The 23,935-nt window shown below is 42.7% G+C and overlaps 1 protein-coding gene across 1 annotated transcript in view; it reads right to left on the bottom strand.

The window, feature by feature from the left end:
* Window positions 1–5,491, bottom strand: part of LOC129110780 (rho GTPase-activating protein 21) — a 37,201-nt gene extending 31,710 nt beyond the window's left edge. The window contains exons 1-2 of the mRNA XM_054622990.1: window positions 5,436–5,491; window positions 2,526–2,547 (exon numbers count right to left, since the gene is read on the bottom strand). The gene's annotated coding sequence lies outside the window, so the exon portion shown is untranslated. The remainder of the gene's footprint in view (window positions 1–2,525; window positions 2,548–5,435) is intronic.
* Between the last annotated feature and the right edge of the window lie 18,444 nt (window positions 5,492–23,935).

Below are 23,935 nucleotides of genomic sequence, written 5' to 3' on the forward strand. Positions count from 1 at the left end.
CTATAACGGATTAATATTACTGTCAAAGTGTATAAGAAAATCCTTTAAAACTCTACTCCATCTATTTATGCTTTAATTCCATCTGTTTTAAGGACACAGTAAAGTTAAAAGGCAGCTTTGACGTTGCAGCTTGTAATTTGTACACATTATACTGTTTCTATAATTCCATTATGTAACCTTCATAAAGAGATTTATTGCAGTACTGCTGTATTACATGGCATTAGTTTCAGCTAGTTGGGACTAATAAAATGGAAACTGATTGTATGTTTAAAAAAACAGTAATGATCACTGTGATGGGAAGCCAGAATCAGATTGGTAGTGCTGTGCAGAAGAGACAATGCACATTTGGACACAAATTACAATCAGCAGCAGCAGTTTGGAGAGAGTTTGGTGATCAGAAGGATCTATAATTAAAGGCCACAGCTGGCTGCAGTCTTAAAAACAGGCACTAAGCTACACAGAACAATTAGGCACAAGATGAACAGAATTTTGTTAGATCTGCCTCTCTGAACAATTTATTCAAAACTTAGTTATATTGAGTAAAATCCAAGCCTTCGTCTTCATACAATGATTCAGCTTAGCATAAGCAAAGTCCTAATTATCATAAAAACCATCATCGCCTCAAAATGATAATGTGAACTTTTGATTCAAGAAAAACTACCCTGTCTTCATCTTTTTAGCAAGGCATTTTTCAGAGAGTTCAATTATGTATTAAATTAAAGACCCTTTAGGTTACTTGAAAAATCACCAGATTTGGAGATGGACTGTTTTTTCCAGGACAATCATTTAGACATACCTGCACAACTGTTCACTTTAGTAACTTATTTTCCCATGTACTCTCATATATTTGTTAAGTTTTCTTATGTTTCTATGACTTTATACTATTGCACTGTGTTTCCAAGTCAAGTTCTGTGTACGTGCCGTCATACATAAAACATTTCTGATTCACTGGAAAGCGACCATGTTAACAACAACGGTATCATTAGATTTTTATTCCCATTATAAGCGTTTAACTTGATCAACTTGCTCTCAGCTGTGTGGCCCTACTACCTGTCAGCATCCTCCCCACCGTTGAGAGGCAAAGGAGGATTTATGAGAAGCTGGAAGCAAGCCAAGTGACTTCCTGTGGCAGCAGTGGGTGTGGGTGGGGGTGGGGGTAGAGATCTCCAGGCCAGGATTCATTATTCTCCATCTACCGAGCTTAGCAGTGACCAGCTCTCATGCTCTTACCCCGCACTTCTTCACACCATCACACGCGTGGGCTTTTACATGACTTCTTTCAGGTAGAGTCACATAGAGGGATTCAAGTTCAACAGTGTGTAGCCGCACAGACTCCCCGCGGGGTTTCCTCTCTCTCCACGGCAGGGCCCTTCAGTGTGTGAGTTGTTTAATGTTTTCGAGGCCTGTGTTGAATGAGCCGGGTGGACGTGGAGGGGTTAAAAAAAAAAAAAAAAGTGTGAGGAATGTGACACCAAGGGCCAAGAGGGATGATGAGGGACACTTACAGGAATCTCTCAATTTCCCGTTTAAGAGTCGGAATTATCCGAAAAAACGCTGCGCTCACCCGCCTCTCACCCTGGATGCTTCGCTTTCACTGTCCACTCATGCCAAAACAATTCACTGAACCACACCTGGTAGGGCTTTTTGGGTTCATTACAAGCCAAACAAACAGCTAATGACCATAATCTTCTCCCTTTTTCTCCCTTGTTTTATTACAAACAGAAAACAATAGCGCTCCTGCCAAAAAGGTATCAGCTTGTTTTCGACACAGAAAGATCTATCGAACCCTGAGCTTAGATGAGAAAAGCTTACATAAACTAGGTAAAGTGAAGTAAAGTGGATATTTATTTAAACCAAAAACACAATGGATCATTTGTTTAAGCCCCTTGCTGTTGCTGTCCAGTCTTTGGGCATGTTTGTGGGAGCGCATGTCCGCGTGCTTTGTGTTTCTATGCGCCACACAGACGTGGAAGCTGTTTAAGAAGGCTTCAGATGCAGCGGAGCGGTCCTCCCTGCGTTCATGCTGGGCTGCAGACGTGAGCAGAATACCGAGGGACTGGAACGACGAGCTGGATGCTCCCAGGAATGCCGAGGCCTTGCCAAGCTAACGGCAAAGCTCTGACCGCCACTCTTGAGAGGAGCAAAGCTTGAGAGACCAAAGTGCAGCACGACATCCTGGCCTTTCTGCCCGCTGCTTCACCTGCACCATGTTGTTTACGTCGGCTTCAGTGGTGCCATTCCGAGGGTCAAAATATGTGCATTTATGAAGCCATCAATGGGACTGAATTTGCCAGCGCTAATGAAATGTTGAGACCGATCTATCAGGAGTGTGAATACATTACAGTAATGGACTGTCAATCCTAATTTGATCTCTATTCTGTGGAGTTACTGGAGAATAGCTAATAGTAAATGGTTTCTGTGCCATTCTTATTGCAACACCTGAGGTCCCAGATGACAGAGCGCATCTCTAATGAATGGAGGGAATTCAAAAGAAAAGGGAAAAAAACCAGTTTGTCAACACTTACCTCGGCTGCCGTTGTCTTCATCCTGGAAGAGAAAGAGAGAAAGAACATATTGAGGATTTGTGATTTCATTTCATTCAAAAGATCCATTTTTTTTCTGAGAATGAACACTTTATTTATCTTTTGCATCAGTTTATTCACAAGTAGATGCGCCACACTTCATTTAAATATACCATTGAATATCTGTTTATATCATATGGCAAGAAAAATATATAGATCACATTAATCACCATCTCCAAATCCTCCTCCATCTAACATTTAATCCCATCAACACCAATAATAAGGGACAACAAGTTTCCTAATCTATTAATCCTTTGAGATATTAATAAAAAAATATTTATTCCATATTTTTATATAGTTTTTAACTATTGCTCAGACAAAAAAAACAAGCAAGTTAAAGACATCACATTAGACTTTAACATTTTTCTTTGCTTTATATATTCCTTAGTTATTTCATAAAAACAAATACAAAAAGTCACCCCTAACCGAGTTTAAACAAACAATAAAGGGGGAAGCAGATAACGAAAGAAGGAAATAGGAGTGACTGTACGTGTTGTTAGTTAAAAGCCAATGATGATGTATCAGTGTTGCTGACATTTTATAGCTTTAGCAATGAATTCATAATCTGAATAATAGTTGGTCACAGCCCTGGATGTAATCTCTCAGAACTGAATAATGGATTAGATGATCCACAGAGGAAAAGACAAGTGTTTCTTATAATGTAACACAGCTACATAATTAAAACTCTCGTGGCAAAAGACACAAGAGAGGACAGAGAAACCCAAAAAACCACTTCATAGCATTGTGGCGGTGTTTTTTTTTTTCCATTTCCCCAACACATAAAACCGTAATTTCCCAGTTAAAATCCACACACTCGTGCTTTAATCCACCTCTCCTCAGCGACACATATGTTCTCCATGTATCCTTAAAGACCGTCCGCTCTCCCAAGGCTTTCCTTAAGACGCTCTGACCCTCTCCAAGCTAACCCCAATACCCTCAAACTGTGATTAATCAAGAGCTCCAATCCAAGACCCTGAGAGTAATTACAATGAAATGTGATGAATGTATAAGGATGCGGTTACGTAATGGGAGAGGACTGGTTTGTGTGTACGGTGAGTGAGACCTGAAGGATTGAAATTTAAGGCTTCAGTTTGAATATTTCCCAGAATCCCGTCTTACGATAAGAAGGCCACAGAGGACAAAATGTAGTTTTAGTTGTGTAATTCTAAATATCAAAGTCTCAGAATTAATTACATGAATGATTGAGAATAATGCCAACTTGTTACGCAAAGCTGAATTCTGCCTCGTCAGGAGCCGTTAGTGTTTCAAGTTTAATTTACTGTCTTCATTTTGCATTGTTTGCATCTGAGATCGCCTGGCTCCAGATTTGTGGTTGTTAATGTCAGTTCAATTCAAGTTCACAAACTTTCATATCCTTCTATTTAGTTACAGGAAGATCACAGAGCATGTGGTGGTCTACGCTGGACTTACAGTGAGCGAAACAACATTGTGCTACCCAAGAAGGCCTCCGGGAGAAACTGTCCATCGTTTTGGTTACACAAATGTCTAAAAGTCCAAACTGTCGTGCCTTGGCTTCTCTTTCAACATACAGAACAGGAGCCAAAAGCTATAAACACAAGAAACTATGCTAACTTTGTAGGAAATCCTTCTGTGCAAACTGAAGAGGTTGTCTAAATACACTTCAGAGAAAAGTAAACCCAACTTATCCGGAATTATCACTTAAAAAAAACTAATAGTCAGGACGCTGTGATAAGCTTTGGGAAAGCGGACACAACACACCGGCACATTCTACCATTAAAGAAGCCCTGTCGTATTTATCCTAAGCCCCTTACTGTGTGTGTGTGTGTGTGTGTGTGTGTGTGTGTGTGTGTGTGTGTGTGTGTGTGTGTGTGTGTGTGTGGTGCCCATTAGGAGCCGGAAGTGCTGTAACATCAGGATTAAAAGCAGAGAGCTGATTGGTGCTGATGTTATCCAGAGGACAGCTGGCAGACTTCCCAGGTGGGATGACACAAGTCAGGGAGGCTCTGATGAAAACATTACGGACTTGAATTTGTCACATTTAACATTGTACTGGTCTTTAGTCTGTGTTAAATGTCTCAACTTTAACACCTTGAACAGAGTAAATATTGATTATATTTCCAAGTGGTAATGCAGTTTGTACTATGGATACTCTTCATATAATACAAGGTGTATCCTAATCCTATGGGGTTCAGTGTGTTGTGTTTCCACAAAGGTATAGACCAAAAAAAAAGTTAAAAAGTATTAACAGCACTAAATACTTATTCTGATTATGTTTTGCCCCTCGTGTCACACAAATCAGGTGTTTTCTCATCATTGCAGACACTTTAAAGCTAAATAAAGTCACATTTTATGAAAACAATCTGAAATACTGACCAGTGGTTATAATTTCAGGGCATGACAGCGATGCAGTAGTAGTCGATTGAACAAGACAAAACAATTAAACACCTCTTATATTGTATGATGCTGTTGAAAGGGTTGTATCCTTGAGTCAATTTGAAGATTATACAGCTTCATGGGGGATTTCAGTCCTGGAAATGATATTTTTCTTAAACTATAATATCTTAATCAAGTTTTACTTCCTTTTATTTCCTTAAAACTGCTTCTGGTCTGAGATTATTTCATCTTTTTCAGCAAAGATTTTTATGACAGTGTCTTAAATAAAGATCCTCCTGCTGAGCTCAGGCTAACATCACTTGATTCAACAAAAGTGTATTTACTTTGGTGATGGAAGTATATTTTCTTACATCAACTGACAGAATGTTTTGCTTATTTTAAACAATTACTTAGCCCTGAATGGCATTACATGATATAAAGGTTGTTTTGTATTGTTCTATAGTGTCATCAGAGGGTCAATAGACGGCGTTCTGTCACCTTCAGAGAGTTGTGGACGGCAGACTCCGGCGGGTAGACGATGAAGTGTCGCAGCGTGAAGCCGAAGCCCTGGGAGGTTCGGAGCAGGTGAAGCGTCTTGGGCCCCGGCCAGGAAAAGGGCTCCTCCTCCGCCCCGGGAGAAGCCACGGCCGACGCATCGCTCTGATCGCGCCCATCCTTCTGCTTGGCCTGAAAGGAGGACAAACAAACAGGTACGTCAGTGTTGATCTTCAGGACACATGCAGGGTGAAGAACCTGAACCGTGGGGTTGACGCAGACAGACACTGGAAAGGAGAGGAGTGCTTTTGATAGACTTATTCATAATTCATTTATGGAAAAAACCCTGTTTGCTTTCTTCTTGAGAGTAAGATGAGAAGATTAATACCAAACATAGTACAGTCGCGTACGGTAAATATAAGCTATCAGCTACAAGAGGCCACTTAGCTTAGCTTAGCATAAAGACTGAAAAGAGATTCAGCTTTGTTTTTAAAGATTGAGCTTTGGATGTGCTGATAGGCAGATTTTGGTACATTTGGACCAAACCAGGCTAGGTGTTTCCCTCTGTTTCCAGTCTTTATGCTAAGCTAAGCTAATGCCTGCCGGCTTTTGCTCCATATTTAACGTACAGTTGTGAGTTGGATAATGATTTTCTAATCTAACTCTCTCCATGCTGATTAATGCAAAAAAAAATAATGTAAACGGGAAAAAAAATGAAAATATTTTTTTAGATCACTGACTAAAAGGACTTTTTGAGGCCTATCAGGTGAAAGTATCCTGTATTTAACAAGAAAAAAGTCAAATCATTGATAAAAGTTGGAAGAAAATAAACATAATCTTGTGTAACAGAAATAATTTTCTCTCTTTTTCCCCTTAAATCATCATCACCTCCCGCAAAATGTACTCTAGACTCTTGGGAGGTGTTGAAAACCCAGTTTGGAACCACAGATGCAGATGATGCATTGCTTTCCAACAAAGAAAATCAAATGTGGTTGTGAAAACAATGACGCACTGATAGTAAAACTGCCATTTCCCCATGTTCACTGTTGAGGACAAAATACAGTCACTGTGTTCACTTCAACCCCCGGTAATTGTGTAAAGAAAAGAGGTTTGGTTAAAACAAAGAAAAGAATGTTTTCACAGATGAATCAGCTAACGGCTCGGCATAGATCTCATTAATCAGGCTAGGTTGTGTTGATTCTGCTCAATAACAAAAGGTGACAAGGTTCACACTTTTGGGAATAAGTAGAAAATAGTTATCAAGAGGGTTTAATGTTCAAAAATACGTTGTTTCTGCTACATAAATAAATGATGACATATTGGTTTTAGACGACGTGGAACGTTTGAGCTGCTATTATACACAAACACAGTGGCAGTTTGATACCATCACAAATATACAACATATTTCAAACAAAGTCCTTCATTTCCACCACAATATAAATGGTTTATCATTATTCTACTAAACTGTGTTATTTTCTGGACTTGATCTGTAATTTCGGTTCACATACATTATTGTCAAATAGCTCAAAATGTTCCCCGACTCTTAATGCCATCACCACTTAAACAAAAATGGCCTCACATACCACCGAACTGATCTCCTCCGCTGCTGCGACCTGTCTAAATGGTGAGCATGGATTTATAACGTATCATATTCACTTGAATCTGTTGATTAAGACATGAGTTTCAGTTTCCAGATACAAGAAGAAAAACCATCTCATTCAGCACAACCGACATCCCCAGATGAAAACAGTTAAAATGTTGGTGACAGAGGCCAAAAATGCAGTCAAATAATTTAGTTCCTAAGTTGTGGTTCATGTCAGTGATCACAATATCTGTCAAAATAATCAGGGCCGTCGTTTAAGCCACATTTGTACTGCCGCGAGCTCCGCACAAAGCGTACATATGGCTTTAGTTATTGCACATTTGGGGCTTTGCAGGGCTATTTGGCGTGTTTGCACGCTGACAGACTTATCTTCTACATTCCTACTGTGACTAACACGGGATAAAAACAAGCCTTAAGTGCTGGCAGCTCTCAGCTTCAGTAACATTACATTCATTCCTATATAACACAACACATGCGCCGCACATCAGCAGCAAAACTCTGCATTTAACTGTTCTATGACGGAAAGCGTTTACTCCGACTCCGTCTCAAATGGCAACTGTAGCTAAGCTGGAAATACAGAGTGAGTCAGAGAAGTTTACGTTCAAAGACCCTCTTTTCCTGAAGATGATGTTACAAAAACAAACAATTTTACAAGAATTACAAGAAAAACATTCAGGCACAGAGGGAGTGTGGGTGGTCTCATTTTACATCAAAACTTAAGAGATTGCATTGTGAAGAAAGGCTCAATAGCGTGATGTAGAGCTGCAACTACCGATTATTTGCATAATTTAGTTTTATAAATATTCAGTATGTCAAGCACTTGGTTCTCGTAAACCATTGTAACTTGAATATCTGTGAGTTTAGGACAGTTGTTTGGACAAATCAATCAATTTGAATGTGTTGCAACGTTTTCTAGGAAATTGTGATGTGCATTTTTCATTATTTTGTGACAATTTAGAGACCAAGAGATTAAAAGAGCTCAATACGAAATTCACAGCATTTCTATTGCGTCCATATTGCTCTCAACATGGTAACAGTATGCGGCTTGCAGCAAACTGTGCTAACAGCGCTAACAGTGCTGACAGCGCTAACAGTGCTGACAGAGCTAACGGTGTTTAGGGGGACATCTGCTCAGGTAGACATTACTCCACTTCACATTTCAAAAAGTTGTTTGCTGCTATAATAATGCTCAGAATTTGGAGTTGAGCATCTTTAATTAATCATTGAAGAAAATAAATGACAGTTCAAATTATTGATATTTGCCGTCCTAAAAACAGAGTCAACTGAAAACTCAAAAAAATGTCAAGTGTTGCAATAGTCCAAACATACAGGACAACAACACCACTCTCAGAACAATTTATCCAGGACTTCAACTCGACTTTTGATAGATCATTTATTGCCAAAGCCATTTCAAGAATTAAACAACCCAGATTTAGAACTACCATAACCATACAGCAGGAAATATTCCATAACTCTTAATCCCAACGTCTCCTTATTGCACCATCACTGAGAAAAACACTCTGACTTCTCCTTCTGCTGCGAGCCGTCTGAGCAGAGAGACTTTCTGTCACATCCATCATCAAAGCAACGACGGAGCTGAACCGCTGCACCACAGGGCGCGCGTCAGCGGTTATTGCTAACGCTGCCATCGTGACTCCGGGCTACGAGAGACTGCCAAGAGTTTCAGCCTCAGCCCGGATCCCTCCACGGGCCCTTCTCCTACCAAAACACGTCTTCGGTGTGGATCCAAAACAAAGACATTCTCCCCACCGAGCCCTCCGGCTTCTCTATCCACACCTCTCTCTCTCTCTCCTCCGCCTGTCTGGGAGTCGCAGATGTAGAAGGCCTCCGGAGAGTGGGATGGGTGTGGGCTTAATGGTATGACTGGTGAAATCACCACCAATACCCAGTAGAGTGTGGAGCTGGAGGCAAGCCACAATCCATATTGTTACAGAGAGAGGAGAGAGGAGAGCTGACAGTCCAACTCAGTTTGTTTTTGATTTCATGCTGAAATTGTAATGTTATATTATGCAACAGCTAATCCATTTGGCTCACAATGCACCACACAAACACACACACACACACACACACACACACACACACACACATTATCCATCTCTTTAAATGGAGAGAGAAGCAGCAGCATGGCACAGTGTGGAGGGACATTGTGCGTCAGTGAAATACAGCCATAATACTGTAAATATGCTCCAAACACGCTCACCCTATTACCTGATAAATATGACTTCATTATGCATGCAGTCTGTTCATCAAAACAGTCACATTATGTGCACACTGAGGGTTTGATCTGCGAGCTGCCATATGGTGCCTTGGCCTGCGGGATGGTGCATTTGCATGCCCGTTCCTGCTTCTTTATGTATAACAGAGGAGTGCATTTGAATGGCATTGCTTGTGGACTCAGCTTCTCTCCACATTACTTCTTTTTTTTCTTTGTTGTTTTTCTGTGTGTGTGAGTCACCCCTGGGACGTCTGACCTCATGGATCTACCTCTTTCACTCCCCTCTCGCCTTTTCTTTCCAAACTTCTCTCCCTCTCTGACCACAGACTCTGACATTAGTCACACTTGTTCACTATGCTCTAGGAAAATATGCCTTTTAGTTCCCTCAAAAAGGAGGAGACTTCAGTCCTCGCTTAGTAATGGCAGAAGAAGAAATTCAAAAAATAAGCACAGCTGGAAAATAAGCATCACCTCCCTTTTGACAGCTTACAGCACAGTGTCACGCCAACAATAAATGAAACCTTAAACCCACACACACACACACACACACACGCTCAGATTACAGAAGATACCGGTCAGTGAAACAGGACTACCCTTACTGCAGGATGACGCACACTAAATTCCTCAGACAGCACAACAAAGTGGAGCCGCCCCTCACCTCTCCTCCCATATCAAGTGCTTCCTATGTAAACTTATACATCTCTGCCAGACACACATATTTCAGCGAGTCAGGGAATTCCTAAATGCCTTCGAAACTGCAGCACAACTTGCCTCCTAAAAATGTCAATTTTCAAGGATGCTCTCCATCGTTCTCACACAAAAGTGTCCTTACCCGAGACCGGACACAGTTCTTCCTGGAGGCTTCTCTGAGCCGAGCCCAGGACACGCTGCGGTTAGGACTGGTGAGCCCCAGCTCCACCTCCCCCCAGTAGGCTCTGGCCAAAAGCTGGAACCAGAGGCAGTACGGCTCCGACAGGCAGCCGTCCACCCCGGCCAGCCGAGCCCAGGGGCACCCTCCTGCCGACGGGGAGGGAGAGAGGGAGCAGCACCCTTCTGCGTTGACGTCCACATCCCGCAGGTCCGGGTGATCCTTCAGGGGAACCGGCTTGCAGCCCGGTGGTAGCCCGTTCCTCTGAGCCAGCATGGCATAGCCAGGGTTGAGGTGGTCGGATCAGATGGCAGAATAGATGAAAGCTCTGATTTCAGCGTCTTTTGCTTCCTCTTTTTCTACGTCGTCTACTCCGAGGTTCTGGATGAGTCCATAACGCGCCCTCTTCCTCCCGCGGTCCGTCTCCAACTGTCTATTCTGGTCTGGGTTTGGGGGGGAAACAGGGCTGTTCTCCGGGGCGTCCCACAGACACACATGATGTTTCCACTCAGCCGAGCGGAGAGCACAGCGGCTGAGTGCACTGCAGAGAGCCGACTGACTGACGCACCCACCCACTCACCACACATAAACTCTCTCCCCAAAGTATGCGCACACACACACATATTCTCACACACACACACATCAGGCGGCCTGAAGTGAATTCTCTCCCTTTCCTGTCCCCCCCCCCCCATCTCTCTCTCTAACGCAGCTCTTCCGCTGGCAAGCCTTTAAAAGTTTTAGCTGTAACGCGCCCCCGCCAACAGACTTGTGTGTTGAGGCTGATTAATAAATCAAAAGAACAAATCCAAAAAAAAAGAAAAGAAAAGAAAAGGAGAGGAGACGCAGAAAGGAGTCAAACGGTATGTTAAATATGAGGATTATTCAAACATTTTTATAGTAGGAAACACACGCAGGACAAAGTGGCTCTCTGTCAGCAGGCAGGAATAACTGGGATTGTTTTCACAGCCTGCAGAGGAAGTCAAGTGGGGCTAATACAGATAAGGAAGCATATGGATTCTGTGAAAACCATAAGGCTCCAAAATGGCCCAACAGCCCATCCCGCCCACCTTTGCATGCCTGCAGCTCATCTGGCAACTACAAAGAGCTAACGCCTGGGTGGCAGGCTCTGTGGTCAGAGAGACTACCAGGAGTTGCATAAACACACGGTGACTCCTGGATATTTATTTATTTGTTTGTTTAACAGGGTCCATATGGATAAACGCTGTTACCTAAGGATAAGCAGTGCAGCAGATGTAATCTGGATAGGACGTTTAGCTAGAAGTGCATCTGCAGCCCTCGCCTTGGTCAGACTTTTAACTGTTATTTTTAATGTAAAAATCCAGTTTAATTAACAGACATGGCAGATAATAAGACAGATGATGTAATAAAGTTTAAGATTTTCATGGATTATTTCAGGGACCATTCCTTTCTTTGTGTGACAGGTGATTGGTAATAAAACACAATGCATCAGTAGAGAGAAAATAGTCTCAAGCAGGGTTTGGTGTTTTACCAATGGATTACTTTACATAACTCCTCATTAATAGATTGGATTTACAGTTTTTGATTGTATTATTTCTTTAATTTTATTCACTAGATTACCAAAAAACAGACATTTCAATGTGATTTTTCTACTGAAAGTTTACTACTATGAATTAGCATCTACTATGATGGACCAACAAACCTACAGTCCACCCACAAACAGGTCTCCACCTCTGTTGTGTGATTTGTCAGGATTAAGACTGCTTGATTGACATCTCCTTCGTTGCATCGGTTAGGCCAGGACAATGTTTATATGTTATCATTGTTATCAGTTCATAGAGTTTCTTTTTTTTCCCCCAGCATGCTTTAACTTCACTTTATAGGTTCTCATGCACACGTAAACATACACATACATACAGCACATTTGGCAATAAAAGAGGTGGATAAAGAGGGAATGTTGGTCTTTCAGATACATTTGAGGAGTGTGTATAGTTTGTATGTTCCACACTTTATCTTAAATGAGTCATACTGTGTTCTTAACTCCTTAAAGTCTCGCTCTTGTCTCCATCTCAATGAAATCTGGTGTCCGTCCTGACCTGGTTCTAGTTAGAGGTGGCCTTGACTACACTCGCTGTCACAAACCCAAAGATTACATGTTCAATCCCTTTAAATGTCCCATAATGGTCGAAAATCACCTTGACCATGACAGTGAAACCCTATACCCTCCTCACTCAGGACAACCTGCTCTGAATTAGGGCCTGTAAGTCGAAACTCCACAACCTGCAACCACCAATTCTCTCTTCACACTCGCCTCGCAGTCTTACATAAGAAGCCGGCCACGCCACGAGGGAATACCTCCTCAATCCTTCAAGTTAATCGAAACTCCACGGAGGCTTGGCAACTGACTTTTATTTCAGGAGCAGAGTGAGCGGGTCGGGAGAGCGGGATGGACTCGTTCCTGATACCTTTTAGTAAATCTCTCCGGTAGAGCGCAGGGCCAAAACATCCATTTAATATTTAATCACATTTTCATCTCAGGGCTCTCTGGAGCGTTCCTGCTGCTCCATGAGGACTCTGTGCTGTTATGTAGTCTCTCTCTCTAAATGTTGAATAAGCCTGTGTAATGTTGCTTGAGGACAATGGGTCCGCCTTTTTCTTTCCTCCGTTTTGAATTTCAATACCTAACTATGTCCCCATGGTGAGTTATTAGTTGTACAGAGTGTCCCATAATTGTCAGTTAACTGGCTCACTTCCAACAACAGCTAAAGCGCGTCCGTCAACAGCCGCCGCTGTGGTTTGCAAAAATCGCCACGGACCAAAGCGTCTGCTAAATGTCTAAAAAAAAACGTAAATACCGGGACTATTTTGATTCGGAGATATATTTGCCATCCAAGACGGCCGGCGACGATGAAATGCAACATCAGGAACCCAGTGGAGGAATGTTCCCTCTCAGCGTTTTGTTGTGAGCATCTTGTTACCACATTCACTCAGCTCAATATAGCATGTGGTATTCCGTATGGAAAGGACGGCAGAAATAGACGTCCACTAACACAGCGGGTTAAGATACTTGACTCGTGGAAGCCAAAACAAGGATTAAGCCTCACAAGAATGGTTACATATTACAACCGCACAGTCTGCTACATATGTACATGGGAAATTGTAGAAAAAGAAAATGCCATTTTATATCATAACCATTACAAACCCACATCACCATTAGAGCTACAGTCTCCAGCCCAACAATGCGTCTTACCTCCACCGTTATAGGGTTACAACCCACATCATATATGTCTCGAAATTCGTGCAAATCTAAAACACATGATAAGGAAAAAAAAAAAAAAAAGAAAGATTCCTTTAATGGAATTCCTGTTGGCAAGGAAGTGGATTTTGGTGCCATGCAGACACAAAAACTAGACAAGCTGCCCAGAAATATTGTGCTGTCGTCGTGGCAACCCACCACACCGCAACAATGTCGGCCACTGGACTGGGGTGTCCTCCCTAGGCGCCCTTCTTGTTTATCAGTGTGTCTAAGGACGCCATGGAGGCCAGAACACGATGAGGAGATGCTTATTAGAGTTAAGGATGCTGGAAAAAAAGTGAAGGAAAGGATTTATGTGTGTGGTCTGGATTTAGCTTTGCTCTGTTTGTCTGACTCGTGTTTTCATGTGTGAGCAGCACTGACACAGCTTTAAGGATAATTCAGGTCATCTCTGGTGTTGTGGCTCCAGAGTAGAAAGTAATCAGCGGAGTCATGTTCTAGCATATTAACTAACTACTGTAAACAACCCAAGGACTTTGTTTACAGAGGCGTGGCATGGAGATATTCATCAGAATGGGCGCCTGAACACAAAAGATAAATCAGCAAAATGCTGTTTGTCAAGAGCAACAGACTGTATTAGACGGTGCAGCCTTGATGCTTTTTACATTCTCACGTAGGATCTCACAACTACGAGCCCATTTACACTCACACATCCTGTGCAGATCGGACAGCTATCCCATCCCAAAGAGCTCTGTGTCAATGCAGCAAAGAAGCTTTACAGGTGGATTGAAATTGGACTGATGTAACATGTTGTAAAGGCGTAAAAACCTATCCATCTACACACAACACACCCCCAGTATTTTACTACGACAGAGCGTAAGCGTTGTCATAAAGACATCTGAAGCTACACACAAATCAGCTCAAGCTATTTCAACATAAACAGGCCGTGCAGACGTTCTTATCTGATCCCTGATAAGCGGGACAATTGAATGAAATGAGTGTGTGTGTGTGTGTGTGTGTGTGTGTGTGTGTGTGTGTGTGTGTGTGTGTGTGTGTGCGCATGGCTGCACGATTAATAAATATTTAATCAAGATTGCAACATGGCATGATGCATTTTTCTAACAGCAGGAGGTTCAATATTTGTTAAAGGCATAACGTGTGTCAAATATTGTTTCAAGTTAAATATTGTCGTGCTTTAGTGATGTCATTGGCCTCCACATGAGATCCTACAGACTTAAGAAAAACATCTTTGTTTGGTAGTGATGCCTGCGAAAATCTCAGCATAATCATTTTAATATGTTTTTTAATGAAAATGAGAAAATAAGAACCCAATCATACTCTCTAATATCACCAATCATATCGCAATTGCAATCAATTATCCCAATTCAATTTTTTTGTCAAAATCATTAAGCCGTACCATTGATCTGCATTGGCCTGAATGAGTCTTCTGGTGTTCTTGGCAGTAACCAAACAGCTTCAGGCGCATTACCTCAACTCTTTGGAGGGGAGGAGGACCGACCCTGTCCTAGTCCTGGAAAACCAAGAAGGGTTGGAACCCAATCTGTGATCCGCCAACTGAGACCCATATACTGTATGTGATATGAGAGTATTAAACAGCTTGAAATTAAAAGTGTAAATGGGGTCCGTGTCAGACAATGGGGGCCAAAGCAGTTTCCCAGAGCCCAACAGGACTTCTTCAAAGTTCTTATCCTGACTTTCCAACAATGAATTCTGTTTACTTCGATATGAAACCAACCAAAAGCAGCAACAGGTGAACGAGATGATGTTTTCAAAACACGCAATAAACTACCCACAGCTCTTTAACGCCAGCTATGAAAAGGCTTTGAAGAAACTAATGAGATCACACAGAGGTGTAAATTGTAAGCAGCGCTGTCCATCCCATAAAAAAAATAAAAAAATTGAGAAGATCGACTTGAGGGTGTCCTGTGAAATTCCGCCGGCGGGTGAGTAACTGCCCAACAGATGGAGGGTTTATTGATGTGTGTGTTGGAACATTTAGAGGTCTTTGTCGTTCTCTCTGCACCGCTTATAGCTGCTGGACCCGACGCAGTGCTATTCCTTCTTGGAGTCCCCTCGCTGAGCGTTCTGCAAATGGCCTTGCGGCCTCACACAACACGACGTTCAGGGCCAAAGACAACATCCACACTGCGGCTGTGGTGAAATAAAGACAAGGATGGAGAAATCGACAAGCTTCCCAGAGACTAGTGTGGCGTTTTTTTTTTTTTTAAAAGCTGAAATTACATTTAGTGGTGTGTTGAAACACCCCGGCAGACAAGTCCAGTTTGTGCAGAAGCTAAAAGAAGCAAAAACTAGTTGGAGGAAAAGTGGCTGCTCTGTCTTTTCTATTTACGTTTAAAGCAGTACGGCAAAGAAGTGAGCAGCGGAACATTCTCAAAACTTAACAGCCAAAGTTGTGTTCCCTGAGAAGCAAAACTCGTTTCAGATGTTTACATTTCTACACAATGAAAACCAGGTTGTTTCATGATGCCGTTTCATTTTAATCCCCCCAAATCTTGGAGTCTAGGATTTATTAGATGATTATCTGCAGCTCTGATTTGTGTAACAAAGAGGGGGGAAGGCCCATGGTCTGTAAGCAGCTGACAGGATCTCTGGACGGGGATTAAAGACACAAGGCACCGACTGGACTCTAAAAACTACTATAAGTAATTTTGAAGTCTCCAATTGGTTCTCGTGTGCGACCAACTTTATATATCTGCGTCTGTGTGTGTGTGTGTGTGTGTGTGTGTGTGTGTGTGTGTGTGTGTGTGTGTGTGTGTGTGTGTGTGTCTGTATGTGTGTGTGTGGTGCGGTGGGTGAGCGAGAAGAAAAGAGAAAGTCTTGCAGGAGGATTAGGCTCGATTCAGGGTGGCTTTTCAGGACTCCTGGCGGGTGTAAGATCTAATCTGGACATGCTGCATCTGGGCTCCGCGAGGTAAGGCTTACTGTAACAAAGGACTGGCTAATGAGGGGCGAGGGAACAGACTGCTACCACTGTGCGCCCACACCACTGCACACCCACAATGCCCTTCTTCATACGGCCCTCAGGGGGTACGAACCCCACGACAATCGGCTTCCACGGGGAGGCAGCAGGCTGATCAAGCAGATACTGGAGCAGATTGATCACGTTTCAGGCTCAGATAAGTAGCTAAATCTGAGTGTAGGAGGCAATAGTGAAATCAGGTACTGCATTTGAAAAGATCATGTTGCAACAACTGTCAAAGCCACCGTTAAAAGTCCTCTTTATTAAATCAACCAGCGACACAATGGCTGCTTTTTCCTCACACATGCTTTTGTTGTGAGGAGGAAGTTGGCAGCAGCCTTCCTTTTCAATTCAAGACGTATCCGACTCAGACATAAGTCATGACGCAACTACTCCAAAAGCTACCACTTGAACTCCCCCGCGAGTCATGCCAGCGATATATTCATGAGCCAGTGCATCGCTCCTCTTCCGCTGGCAAAAACAACCATCAGAATTCACGGTTTGCTATGGAGACCATCTGTGGAGAGCAGAGACGAAACACGCTGCAGCACAAAACAAAAAAAATACAGGGGATTTCCTTCAAGAAGGAGCTGTGGCTGCAGAGAGGAGAGGCCGTGGGTTGGAAACTCACCCCGAAAACTAACAGGGAAGACAAAAGGCCAGAGCTCGGGAGAGGGGGGAGGTAAGGGGGTGGGTACCCCCCAGTGAGGGAACCCTGCTCGATCTGGACAATTGTCTCCGGAGGTCCCTCGACACTTCCACACAAATGCCTCTGCCAATCAGGCATTCAGTAGGCCGCTCATTCACTCCTCAGCAGCTGCTCTCAGACAGCCCCAAAAAAAAAGAAATGTTTGTGATGACAGACGACAACCCGAACCCATCTCAAGCGACTCGCGGACATAGAAAAAAACTCTCCCTGTTGTTGTTTAATTATTGCCTCTCTCCTCTCATCGCTCAGACGGTTTCCCCCTCAGGGAGACAACCACATGGTGAGACGACGAAGAGCCCTCAGATCATCTGGAGGCGCTAATGAAGACGCGGTTGTGCTCCTGTCAGACCGACACGGCGACGTGAGACAAGCCTATGTTTGAGGTCAACCGATATCTGACCCACTGGTGTGGAATCCGTGCTTCTGTGTCTGATGTTAAATATTTAAAATAACAGTTTGGCGTCAGGCGGGAGGATAGCCACAATGATGAACCTTTTACTTTAAAAATATGTGGAAATAAATCTATTGGAAACATTGCATAGGCTGTGCAAGGTCGTTTTAACCTTTTATTAAGAGCCCAAATAAACAAAACAAAATAACTCACATTTTATCCACACCGTCTGCTACGCTCTATTCCCAGTGTTGGTAAAGAAACCTGTTTATATGGAGTCTGAGCTGCGGTTGCAGGTGTTGTGAAAGCAGTCTTTACGTATCAATGGGTCAAGTTTAACGCGTCAGACTAAAGCCTTTTATGTGCTGAAGTGGCACCATAGGTAAAGCAGGATTCACCCAACCTAAGACGCCCCTACTCTATCCAGAACCAACCCAACACCGTTAACCGCCCACGTCTGGAAAACTCCACACAGACACCATCAATCAGACACCGAGACACGCAGACAAACACCTGATTCAAGACGGGAGGCTGCTAAAAAACACCAGAACGGGACGTATGGACGAACCTGTCCGCCCTGAATGTAAACTAAGTCACTCAGGTCTGAAAGGGCTCCTTTGAGAAAGTGTGACGCTGCCGTTGGCCAGCGTGTGTGCTTCATAAAGAGCCCATATAGCAGCGCGGTAAGTTGATCTTGGAATTCCCTCGGCTGAGGTTTGAGGTCGGACTGCTGGAGGAGGAGGAGGAGGAGGAGGGGAGGCTAAAGGGTGGAGGTCCACTCATTCCAGACTCATGGCTGACGATGCATAATAACGGTGTGGCGGTAGTAGGGAGAGGATCATAATGAAACCGCATTCATTTAGGTATTTGTTCATTAGAAAGGAGATAAAATAGTCCAGGTTATCTCGATGGTTTTATGGAAAATGTTAATTATTGTGACACATTTCATTTTTTGAATGGATTTTGTGTTGTGTTTAAAATCCAGCGCACCTCTTTTTTCTCAGCATCAGCGGTGCACTTTCGCTCCACTTGGGGCTCATTACTTTTTTGCCGTGTCATCCAAACTCATATCCACACAACCAAAGTCTTTATGGTAAAATTGTTTACAAAAGCACAAAGTTCTTCATAGATCTAGCCTCTTCATTTTACTCTTAAAGTACACCAGAGTGACGCATCTAACTTGAAAATGTGTAAAATTTTTTTCTTTTTTAATGCGTGATGTTTCCAAAGTCAATGCGTAATGGTGTTACATAATCGTGATCCCTATAAGGACCAAAAATAATCGTGATTATGATTTTTTTCCATAATCTAGCTGCCCTAAATCATGGTATGAAAACAAGTGAAGCCAACATTGAGTCAGGTCCTCTGCTGTGATTAAACACTGGATTAACACTGAGAGGAGATTACAGTGATGTTGTGATGCTGTTTTACATGTGAGAATATTTAAATTTAATCTACAGCATTTAGCCAGGCATCAAAGTAATTTAGATATTAAAAAATTTAATATAATACCATCTAGAAATATTAAGCTAAAATGGGGCGGAATCTTTGGGAATTTAACATTTTGATTCAAAAAAGCTGAACTGCTTGTGAAAGCATGATAAAGTCCTCTGCTTGCATAAGAATAGTGTTATGAAACTATGATTACTTCCAGTTGAGTTGATGTATTGAAAAGTGTACACAGGTAACCCAATGATGGAGCCTGGGTGACGACAAAGAATATTTATTTTATTTAAATCAAACTTGAAATGCTTCGATTACATGATATGTGTCCTCGAGCCTCTTATTCTCAGTTTGTAATATTATATATCATTTATTCATATTTCATACAGTAAACTATTATTTAATTCATTCAAAACTAACCTTCAGATTATTCAGTCATAAAAAAGAATCTCCATGAAGCAAACAAACGTGCAAAAGCTACGACACAGAAGTGTGAACACTCCTTAAAACTGGATCCACTCCTGAAATAACAAACGTCATCTCTCCCAGCCTCCTCTGGTCGACTTGTGAAATATTCAAGACTGACATTTAAAATTCATAAGCGACTGGAGAGATGCTCCCAAACTCTATAAATACACCTCACAGCGTGATGGAGCATGAAATATTCATCTTGATATGAACCACCATGTCTGGAGATCTCCTGTTTACCTCCCAACATGTGTTCCTACTGATGAACTCTGCAGCCAGAACAGGTCGACTGCTGTTCTCATGATTGTGTAATTGAATTCTGGAGAAACTCATCACACATGATAGGAGGTTGACGGACACACAAGATTGGATCCCCACTTTCCAGGCTAATGCGACTTTTTTCATGTTTTCTCTCCGTCAGTTGACTGAAAATGAATCAAAAACTATTTTGATACTTGATGTTAAAGCAATTTATTAAGCTAAAATTCCAATATTTGCTTGTTCCAGCTTCTCAAATGTGAGGATTTGCTGCATTACCCTGCTTTATATCCTTATGAATTGAATTTATTTGGGGTTTGACTGCTGGTCAGAGAAATAAGGACAATTTCAAGGCATCACTTTTGGTTCTGGGATATTGTAATGTGATTTTTTACTGTTTTCTGATCTTCCTTATGGAGACCACATACCTCTAGTTTTTATGGCTATGCTGGTTATATTCTGCCCTTTCATATGTTTAAAAGGTGAAAATTCATGCTTGTATACTAAAAGACATTTTAATCAGCGTTTTTTGTTTTTTTTCTAAAGGCATTCAGTGGACTGTAATAGATTTAATATGAGACAGATCTGGTATTGGTTATGCAGAGAGGCTCTCTGCACTGGAGCCAACACTGATGAGGACTGTGGGACACGCCCTTTAAATAACACACACACACACACACACACACACACACACTCACACACACTCACAGCCCCGAGCTGACCAAGAGCTGTAAATTACACCGCTATTATGATCCAGGCAGGAGAAGGCGTGTTGGGGAGAACGGGGGAAAATAATAGAAAAGAATGAGAGGAAGAGTTCAAGAAGATGTGCACGGTGAGTCATCATGGATGCCCGTCGTGTCTCAGAGAAGAATGCTGGTCCTCTCCATGAAAACGCCATGGTGATTTCCTATCTATACATATGGCCTGAGTTGGAGCAAACATCTGCCCTCCCCTCCTTCCTTTCTCCACTTCCCTCCATCCTTCACTTCCCTGCCAATGGGTGCGTCGTCTCTCTCCCCCCCCACCCCTTTTGCAGACGCCCTTTGCTGCACTTCATCAGACCTCAGAGTTCATCATTTAAGACGCTGACATGCACGCCCAGGAACTCACTTAAGTGACATCATGCTGCATCTCATCAAAGGGACCACAATGGAGTTTGGGTGTTAAGACTCTGCAAGAGCACACAAGCTGTTGTATGGTTCAGATCCAGTCCAGCAGATTGGGTAGAAGAACAATACATATTCAACAACAAAAAATAACCTGCAACTATTTTGATAATCAAGTACTTGTTTAAGTTATTTTCAAGCAAAAATAGTGAAACATGCCAATGATTTTATGAATGCATTTTACTATTTCAAAGACAATATCGAGAGAAAAAAAATGTATCTGCAGATAGATGCAGCCCTACTCATCAGTGAAAAACTAAAATGTGACGACCTAAGAAAACCCGACAAGAACTCTGAGATAGTGTTAATTTCAGCTTTATGAAAAAAACATTTATTGACATTGACATATTGTCAGTCGCTGCGGGGAAAGGCGTTCCTTCAGAGTTCATTTGGCAGCAGCTCAGAGAGGATGCAGGTCTGATTTATGGCCCGAGTGATTCTGTGGATCAGTCAGACTGTAATCAGAGAGGTTTTTGGTTTTTTTTACATCTTGTCTGAGCTGCTGTCTAATGTCAGCTGGTACTTCTCAGTGAGGTCGGTGCAGGGTCTGGGGCCGGAGCCTGGGGCCGGAGCCTGGGGCCGGAGCCTGGGGCCGGAGCCTGGGGCCTGGGCTTTACATGACTCAACGTATCCTCGTATGTTATCTTGCGAAAAGTTATTCCTCGATTTGTTTTTTTGTGCGTTCTCCTACAAAAGCAAGCAATACATTTCCATTTCAGCTCAAAACTTGGATACAGGAAACCACTCGGTTAGGTTTAGGCAACAAAACTACTTAGTTAGGTTTAGAAAAGATCGTTGTTCGGTATCAAATAACTGCCGAAGAGCCGTTACTGAAGTACGCAAGTTACGTGACAAATAAATCAGCATTGACTTCCTGTTTGACACGAGGAACGAAAAGATATAAATAGCACTACTCATAAGGAGAACTTAAGGATATGGAGATATTTTTCTCAGATAGAGTATTCAGAAATACTGAATACTTTGGCATTGTTGCACATACTAATGGCTACCAGATGGCTTGTTCGTTGGGCCCATTCACCTCTACTCCCGCCCAACCTGTGGGTCTATAAACTCCCTGCTTCATTATTACCTGCATAACATTTGAAATGATTTGGTGCAATGCCTAAGAATTATGGCGCATTATTTACCGTAGGTACAGCAACCAACGCTGGTTGAGACGAGCCTGTAGGACTTATGGGTGAGAACAAAGACAGGGATGAGAACTTGGCATAAAAAGCTGGGAATTCAAAAGAAACTGGAAGCTGAGGGTCAGCGTCACATCGGAAGAAAATGTCAGGACTAGTGAGTGAGATAAGGTCTTGGACTCGGAGTGAAATAAGGGAATACAGATATTCAGAGAGATGCCCCAAGAGATGCTGAGAAGTTGAAAAATGGTTCGGGCGGTGCTGTCAGCCAGGGCTGCCGTTCGGGGCGGGGTTCACCAGAGTTCATGTGACCCGCTGCAGACATTCAGACAGACGTGGGATTTACGGCGGGCGGGGCAGGTGTGACCGAACAGTAATGTCCTGTATTAGCTGAGGAGAGAAGAATGTCGTCTTTCAGCTGAGCGCTCAAACATCACTCGCTGGAGAATAGCTGCCGGGCCGCCTGCCGTTTGATGTCAACGAGTAGCCGGGACACGCGTGATGTAGTGACAGACATCTTACGTTCCATTCAAAAAGGAGAGCATCACACAAATATCAAATTGGATCAAAGCATTCTCTCAGTGCTGACCGTTTACTACCCAAGCGGCATCTCCTTTTAACGCCTAACAGCCACAACAGTCCCCTCTTTTCCTCGAGCCGGTCCAACAAACCCAGTTATGCAATGAGGACCTGGGCCAGATGAGCTGAAGAAAAGAGCATTTAGCTCCGCAGCTCTCTCCCCGCAGCGTGGAGCAGCTCAGCCATTATTCACTGGAATGTTTTCCGGGGGGGGGGGGCTGAGACCCCGAAGCCACAGGGCCGACCAATCACAACTCAGTGCGAGTGAGTGAGTGTTTGTCTGTCTGTCTGTGTTTACGGTAAATGAGTCCAAGTTGACTGACCCACTTAAAGATAAGAGTTGTTAAGCGTTCTTAACTGATTAATTGTCCCGTCAAACACACACCCTTCACCAAACCGCCTCAAGAGCTGAATAAACATCATTGCTTCATCAAGGGGACGTCCAGTCTTGCTTGTCATTTAGTTAGTTAGGGCAATACATTTTTGTCTACATAGTTTTTGAATAATTTGGATACCGTCACAAATACAAAACCCTTTAAAGTTCCTGCAATCATCAACAAACAAGTCCATAAATTGTCACGCTGCTTAAACATGACACATGTCTTTTTTCTTGCTCATCAGTCCTTTTGGATTAATAAATGTAAAGAATGTTTGTAACTTTAAAGACTTTTTAAAATGTCCTAAAAGGGACATCCAGTAGCTAAACACCGATGAATGGGCTGAACATTATGGTCTGTATGAAAGGCAGAGTATGTACAGTTATACAGTTATGTAAATATTCAAAGGTTCTTCTCACTGACTCAACCAGTCCTGTCTGTTACTCAGCTGGGTGCAACCACATCAGGTAAGTGTCTGCCATCAAGCGCAAACACTCACCCAGCAGTAAAATGGGTGGAGTTCTCTTCTGTGGGCCTTTGATACAGTACGTTAGTGTTGGTTAAAGCCATGGACTGTATGCGAGTAGTGGACGTAGTTGGTTTGTGGACGGATGTTTTGGAGCCTGGAGTTCGGCATTTTGGCCGTCACCATCTTGGTTTACGGCCGTCGCTATCTAGACTTTTTGCAACCAATGAACGGAAGTAGCCATATTTAGACGGCGAAGGAGTGACGTAGAGACACTATATATGGCTCTAGTAGCTACCTGTCAATCACAAGGTAGCCCCGCCTTAGAACATACTCTGCTTTATCGTCTATTTTACTTTTAATGGACCATAATTTACTAAATGAACATCATGCTGTATTGAAGGAGAATTGAAACTAGCTATTGAGACCATAAACTCATGTTTACAATGTTTACTGAGGGAATAAATCAAGAGAGAAGTAGAGTCATTTTCTCATAGACTTCTATACAACCAGACTTCTTTTTGCAATCATAGGGGTCGCCCCCTGCTGGTCAGT

The sequence above is a fragment of the Anoplopoma fimbria genome, chromosome 21, assembly GCF_027596085.1.
Source record: "Anoplopoma fimbria isolate UVic2021 breed Golden Eagle Sablefish chromosome 21, Afim_UVic_2022, whole genome shotgun sequence".
Classification (NCBI taxonomy): domain Eukaryota; kingdom Metazoa; phylum Chordata; class Actinopteri; order Perciformes; family Anoplopomatidae; genus Anoplopoma; species Anoplopoma fimbria.